Source organism: Erinaceus europaeus, chromosome 1 (assembly GCF_950295315.1).
Source record: "Erinaceus europaeus chromosome 1, mEriEur2.1, whole genome shotgun sequence".
NCBI lineage: Eukaryota > Metazoa > Chordata > Mammalia > Eulipotyphla > Erinaceidae > Erinaceus > Erinaceus europaeus.
This window is the reverse complement of record NC_080162.1, coordinates 199,145,547-199,153,710: the sequence shown is the minus strand read 5'-3', so window position 1 is coordinate 199,153,710 and position 8,164 is coordinate 199,145,547.

The following is an 8,164-nucleotide window of genomic DNA, read 5'->3' as shown; positions in this document are numbered from 1 at the left end:
ACCAATAAAACCATAATCCCCTGTTAATTTTCTACTTACTTGTTTATTAAACATTCATAATGATTTTAGTTTCTCAGGTTTCTTTATAGTGAGCAGTAAATTTAAGTAACAGAATATCCTGTCTATTTGATAAGTAGACATTTGAAGGCTGTTTGTGCTTCCAGAAAACCTTGTTCAAACTTTGTGTGAAGACTGTTGTCAGACACACAATCACAATTTATCAAACAAGCCTTTGTGTTGAGAGGAAAGACTATGACTGATTTTCACTTTCTGTGTACTTCCAATACTTAATTTTCATTTGACCTTATTTAATCAAATGTTTCTGACTATCTGTTAGATATCAGACACTGTGTTTGCCATTAATTAAAAGAACATGGACAACTATGGATAGCTCTGACTTACTAAAACATTTAAAATACAATTTAGTCAGAGATATAATGAAATATTTTCATGAGAATTTTATAGAGAATTGTCACCACTTATTAGGTATTTTCTATGAAACAGACAGAATGCTACTTATTTCACTTGAGTTAGCTCACAAAATCCTTACAATCTTGAAAGATTTGTATCCCTATTCTATATGTGAGGGAATTTAGATTAAAAAATATTGAACTGACTGCTTCAAAATATTGTGGAGATGCCAAGTTTCCAGAATCCCTGACTATGTTACTGGATATGTCAGTGTGTACAACTATAAAAGTCTATTTTCCATTCTTTCTTGCTGACAAGAAGTGGCCAAACAGATAAAGAAGTGGACAGAGGGTTTTAGGATGAACTGTTCAAGTGGAGATACTTTGACTCAGAGAAACACACATTTTCCCTTTTCCTTACTGACTCCTTTCTTGAGACAAGGGTAGTGGAAAATTTAAGACTTAGATATACTTGAGAATGGAAATCATATGCAAAGCATGTTGGGGGCAAGTGATAGAAGTCTAAGCCCTTTATTACCATATAACCACTGGTATAGCCCAGGACTGACGTCTTCAGATTTATCTTAGTAAGAGAAAACAACCACTGTCTTGCATCATTTATATTTTCTCTTTTATATAACCTAGACTATTTCCCAAGGTTTCATAGCTTGCAAGTAATAGAGCTGGATTAGAGACCAAGATTTAGCTGAAAATTCACCTCATTAACAACTATCTTAATTATTATAATCATGTCTAATTATTATTTAAATTTATTTATTGGGGGATATGGTTTATGGTCGACAGTAAAATACAATAGTTCGTACGTGTATAACATTTCCACATAACAATACAACCCCCCCTAGGTCCTATAGCCTTCATGTTCCAGGACCTGAACCCTCCCCCTAACCCCACCCCAGTCTTTTACTTTGGTGCAATACACAAACTTCAGTCCAAATTCTTTTTTTTTTTTAATTTTTAAAAATTATCTTTATTTATTTGATAAAGACAGCCAGAAATCAAAAGGAAGTGGGAGATAGGGAGATAGGAAAGAGACAGAGAAACACCTGCAGCCCTGCTTCACTACTTCTGAAGCTTCCTCCCTGCAGGTGGGGACCAGGGGCTTGAACCTGGGTCCTTGCACAATGTAACATGTGCGCTCAACCGGTGTGCCACCACCCAGCCCCTTCAGTCCAAATTCTGCTTTGTGTTCCCTTCTGATCTTGTTTTTCAGCTTCTGTGATTGAGATCATCCCATATTCATCCTTTTGTTTCTGACTTATCTCACTTAACATGACTTCTTCAAGCTCCATCCAAGATAGTATAATAGCTGAGTAATATTCCATTATGTATATATACCAACACTTGCTCAGCCACTCATCTGTTGAACACCTGGGTTGCTTCTAGGTCTTGATTCTTAAAAACTGTGCTGCTAGCTATGAACATAAACATATACAAGTCTTTTTGGATGAGTTTTTTTGGTTCCTTAGGATATATCCACAGAGGAGGAATTGCAAGGTCATAGGGTAGGTCCACTTCTAGCCTTTTGAGAGTTCTCCAGACTACTTTCCATGGAGGTTGGATCAATTGACATTCCCACCAGCAGTGCAGGAGGGTTTCTTTGTCCCCACAACCTCTCCAGCATTTGTTACTGCTATGTTTTCTGATGTATGGCATTCTCACAGGAGTGAAGTGGTATCTCAATGGTGTCTTTATTTGCATTTTTCTGACAAACAATGACTTGGAGCATTTTTTTCATATGTTTGTTGGCCTTTTGGATCTATTCTATGGTGAATATTATGTTCATTTCCTCTCCTCATTTTTGGATGGGGTCATTTGTTTTCTTGTTGAGTTTGGAGAGCTCTTTATATATTTTGATTATTAGCCTCTTGTTTGATGTATGGCACGTAAAGATCTTTTCTCATTCTATGGAAGTCCTCTTTGTTGGGTTGTGGTTTCTTTTGCTGTGCAGAAGCTTTTTAATTTGATTTAGTCCCACTGGTTTATTTTTTGTTTAAGTCTTCTTTGTAATTGGATTCATATCATTGAAGATGTCTTTAAAATGTATGTGGAAAAGAGTTCTGCCAATCTTTTCCTCTTAACTATTTGGTAGTTTCTGGTCTAACATCCAAGTCCTTGATCCACTTGGAATTTACTTCTGTGTTTGGTGAAATATAGTGGTTCATGTCATTCTTCTGTATGTTTCAAAACATTTTTCTCAACACTATTTGTTGAAGAGACTCCCTTTCACCCATTTGATAGTCTGGGCACCTTCCTCAAAGATTAGGTGTCCATAGATGTGGGGGCTTACTTCTGAACTCTCAGTTTTATTCCACTGGTCAGTGTGTCTATTTATGTTCCAGTATTAAGTGGTTTTGATTACAATGGCCCTATAATGCAATTTGAGATCTGGGAGTGTGATGCCTCTAGTTTTGTGCTTTCTTCTCAAGACTGTTTTGATAATTCTAGGTCTTTTCTGGTTCCAGATAAACATATGTATCTTTTTCTCTAATCTAAAAATATTGGTTGGGATCTTGATGAGGACTGCATTATGCATTACAAATGTATATGGCTCTGGGTAGTATATTCATTTCTTCCAATCCATGAACACGGAATATCTTTCCACCTCTTTGTGTCTTTTTCTATTTCCTTGAGTAGTGACTCAGAATTTTCACTATACAAGTCTTTTGATTCTCTGGTTAGGTTTTGTTGTTTTAACTGGGGTTGGCTTCACGGGCAGGTGACAGAGACGACCAGAGACACACGACTGAGCTGAAAAGGCAATTTAATCTTTATTCATGAGCGGGCAAACATGTGCTCTCCTGTCTTTCTCCTCCGGCGGCAGAGAGGGACTCCTAAACTAATCACCACACAGATCTGTCCTGCATCCTTCTCCTCCCGCGGCTGCCGCAGGAACTCAGGAAGTACGTAGGGTAGGGGGCGGGGAGAAGGGGAAGTACGAAACTAGCAGGGGCTAAACCACAATCTCCCAGAGGCCGGGGATGAGACCAAACCAATGTGAAGAATAGCAACAAGGTTTATCCCTAGATAATTTATTGTTTTTGTTGTTATAGTAAAAGGAATTGATTTATGGATTTCTTCTTCTTCTAACTTAATTTTTACATGGAGGAATGCCACTGAGTTTTGTATGTTAACTTTGTAGCGTGATACATTACTATATTGCTTGATATTTTCCAAAAGCTTTCTGATGTATTCTTTAGGTTTTTCTATGTATACTTCCATACCATCTGTAAATAGTGTGAGTTTGACTTCTTTTCTTCCAATTTGTATCCATTTCAGTCATTACTCCTGCCTAATTACTATGGCAAAAACTTCCAACACTATGTTGAATAATGGTGATAGTGGGTAGCCCTGTCTAGTACCTGATTTGAGGGGGAATGCTTCCATTTTTTTCCGCCATTGAGTATAATGTTGGCTGTAGGCTTTAATTACTATTTTTTAAAAAATTTTTTTTATTTTTAAATTTTTTATTTAAGAAAGGATTAGTGAACAAAAGCATAAGGTAGGAGGGGTACAACTCCACACAATTCCCACCACCCAATCCCCATAACCCACCCCCTCCCATGGTAGCTTTCCCATTCTCTATCCCTCTGGGAGCATAGACCCAGGGTCGTTGAGGGTTGCAGAAGGTAGAAGGTCTGGCTTCTGTAATTGCTTCCCCGCTGAACATGGGCGTTGACTGGTGGGTCCATACTCCCAGTCTGCCTCTCTCTTTCCCTAGTAAGGTGTGCCTCTGGGGAAGCTGAGCTCCAGGACACAATGGTGGGGTCTTCAATCCAGGGAAGCCTAGCCAGCATCCTGGTGGCATCTGGAACCTGGTGATTGAAAAGAGAGTTAACATATGAAGCCAAACAATTTGTTGAGCAATCATGGATCCCAAGCTTGGAATAGTGGAGAGGAAGTGTTAGGGAGGTACTCACTGCAAACTCTAGTGTAATCCTGCTTTCAGGTATATATTTTGCAGTAGTTTATGGATACGTGTGCACATAAGCTCTCTCTCACAGAAACTGATGTATATCTAGGTTATGGGACTTTGTTAGAAAGTGAACTACCTGAGATGAAATTAGAGTGTACTATTAAAGGAAAGGTCTCACCCGAGTAATGAAGCTGAAGGGTTGTCATTCCACACGTGAAGTCTCTGGATACAGTCTGAGGTGAAGCATGTTGAGATGGCAATCGTTGCTTTGGTTAGTTGTGATCTGCGGATGCAATATTATTTGGTTTGGATTGGGAGATGCATACGGGAAAGTGGGCCCTATCCAAGGGTGCCAGGACTGGGGGAAGTAGGGGCTCTATAGTGAAGATATGAGGTTCCTGCTGTCTTAGGGTTCAAAAAGACAATCAATAGTTAATATTATTATCACATTATTTGTTAATTGGGTTAACTTTGAAAAGTCCCTTTGTTATGGTTTGCTGTACAGTACCCAGTATCTTGTATATAGCTGTGCTATTGGAAGCTTCTAATCTACTTGGTCTAGGCTTTTGAGAGAGTCCGCATATCAAATACGTACCCTTATATTAAAAAGATTCAGTTTGTCTTTTGAGAAACTTTGAGACCTACAATTGATTTCCCCCTCTCATATTAATTAACTACTGATTTATATGTCTACATTTTGCTAGGAGTGTACATAAACACCATTCCCACCACCAAAGGACTGTGACCCATCCCTCTTTCCCACTCCCAACCCCCACTGGCCCAGGAAGCTACATAATTACTATTTTTTAAACCAGAGTACTGCTCAGCTTTGCTTTATGGTGGGGCAGGAGATTGATCCTGGGACTTTGGGGCCTCAGACATGGAAGTCTTTCTGCACAACAATTATGCAAACCCCCCCCCCACTATGTTAAATAGTCATCAACTCAGGAAGCGTTATATATCTACCACTATTTTATATACTAAAGGCAGTCAAATGAGTACCACTCCATAATTGAGTTTTAACCTATTACTAGAGGTGTGTGGGAAGGAGAATGGGTAAGTATATCACAGAAAGAAATTGTAATGACTGTATCAGCAGAGACTTTACATGCTTAAGTTATCTAGAAAAGAAGAGAAAACAAAGCATTTAAGGCAGAGGGAAAAGCATGTTCAAAATAGCTAGATGATTTGAAATTCTATTCAGAATGGATACATACATAACCTTCAAATGAATAACTATAAATCCAAAATATTCCCATGAAATTCAAATGAAAACTGATATATTTTATTAAGTTCAGGGTACTCCTTTCTTAAGACTTTGAGTACACACTGTTGTATATCTTCTTCACAAAAAAAAATTATAAAAGTTTATTTTTCAAGAGGCCCATGGCTTTACTAGTTTTTGCCTGAGTTTGTTATCTCACATGCAGGTGGACCCAATTTATTGTCTAGGGACATGGTGTCATAGTTGGAAAAAGGACTAGAAAGCTGGATCAGGGAAGAGAGTAGCTCCCAAATGTGAGAGAAGTATATAAATATTTTTAATTGTAACCCCCATGGATTTGATCTGGTGCCCGCATTCAGCACAGGAGCCTGTAACCTCTGCATCCCTGTCTGAGCTCACATTCTGTGTTCAAGGCTAGGAACATTCCAGGCTGCACTCATTTCAGAACCCATCTTCCTCAGGAAATAGATAGAGTATGTTGTTCAACATCCCTTCAGAGAATGGAACATTCCCTACCATTGTTGATCCACTTTGAGGGCCAGGTTCTATAAGGGGCCACAAAGGGGTCCATTATATTGTTCCTGATGGAGATGACCAGTGACCATGGAGAGAGGGATCTGTTAGTGGTCTAGGCCCATCATGCCTGTGTGGAGTCAATCTGAAAGAAGAAAACAGTTTATTTTCCTTTCTGTCTTGTTGTTAAGAAACGGCCAAAGAGATAGATAAAGAAGTGGGTTGAAGCTTTTAGGAGGAACTGTTCAAAATCAGATATTTTGACCCAGAAAAACAGTTTTCCCCTTTTCTCTACCTCTTCCTTTCCTATGAAAAAGGTAGTTGGAAAACATAGACTTCAGGTGCACTTGAGATAGGAATAATTTTGTTATCATTTCTAATGTAAGAGTAGACACCATGTTGAGGGGCTGGATGATGGTGTATTCAGCAGAGAGCACACTGTATCATTCTCAAAGCCTTGGGATCAAGCCCCTGCTCCTCACCCGCAGGAAGCTTTACAAGTTCTGAAACAATACTGCAGACCTCTCTCTTCCCCTCCTTCTCCCCATTCTATCAATTTTTCTGTCTCTATTCAATAAATGAATAATATATAAAATATAAAAAATAAAACATATCAAGTTTTCTTTCTAGCAAGGTGGATTAAAATAGTTTTTACTCATAATTTATAAGTATTTCCACATCCCATCTCACTCCTGGTCATGCCATGTGCATTTTACTAAGTTTTGTACTAAATTTCTTCCATAGATGAGATATACAGTTTCAGGGCATTTTAATTGTGTGTGTGTGTAGTAGTAGCTAAATATTAAACCATTTTTTAATTAATGACACTCATTCTTCTTGATGCTGTTCGTTCCAATGATTTCCTCTTGTAGTGGAGTATTTTGAGTTTTATATGATACCCACTGATGTTAGCACTTTCTTCTAAATCAGCTAGAAATATGAATATCTTCCTCCCTCTCTATATATGTATATTTATGAATAATTCCTTTAGATATCAAAATATCAAAGAATTTAGGAGTCTATGCCTGATATCTGTGAGGAAAGTCTTTCTTTTTCTTCTTTATTTAAAAATTTTTATTATATTTATTTGTTGGGTATAGATAGTCAGAAATCAAGAGGGAAGGGGTGATAAAGAGGGAGAGAAACAGAGAGACACCTGCAGCCCTGCTTCACCACTTGTGATGCTTTCCCCTACAGGTGGGGACCAGGGTCTTGAATCTAGGTCCTTGCACAATGTAACATGTGTGGTCAACTGTGTGTACCACCACCTGGCCCCCCAGTCATTCTTCTAATGAATTGTCAAATATAGTGTGATCTAAGCATCGTTTTGTTAGTTTATTTCTAAATGTCAGATTACTTTTTGTTACCTTTCCCCTTAATACTTTCATTTTGTTGTTATTAATTTTTTATTGAATGTCTTCTCATTGTTAAGTAAATCAAAAGATGATAAAAGAACATATCCTTTATGCATATCCAACTCAGGAACCTGTTGGTATGCATGAGACTCCTTCTGTTTCATTTGGTTTAAATCCCCCCTGCTTAACACTATTCTATTTACATAACCACTTCATTCCATTTACATAACCGCTGTTAACAAGCACCTCCCTCCAGGGCATTGCTTCAATCCCCACTGTTTCATGGTATGTTTTTGCTCCACCCCCTCTCCTTGTCACACCCTGATCCCCTCTTTGTCACACTCTGATTTTCACTAGTCACTTTTCTCTCCACCCTCTCTATGTCACATCCTGTTTCCACCTTACTTGGCAAGTATTTATAAAGACAGCATTGTGAGTTTTAGAGTACTGTACCTTGAGTTTAGCTTAGCTCGTCTTAGATTGTGCTGCGTCCTGCATGAATAAAGAGATACTGCCTACAGCTCAACCATGAGTCCCTGGTCGTCTGTTACCCGCCCGTGAAGCCAGCCCGGCGAAAACAACCTAACCCGTCGAAAACAACAGGAACCTATAATTTTTTATTCGTTTTATTGACACATCCTAAAGTGGCTTTTCAATTTTCAGTTCAAAAATAGCATATTAAGTTTCATTAAATTTTCAAGTACATTTTTATCTATATGTATATGTA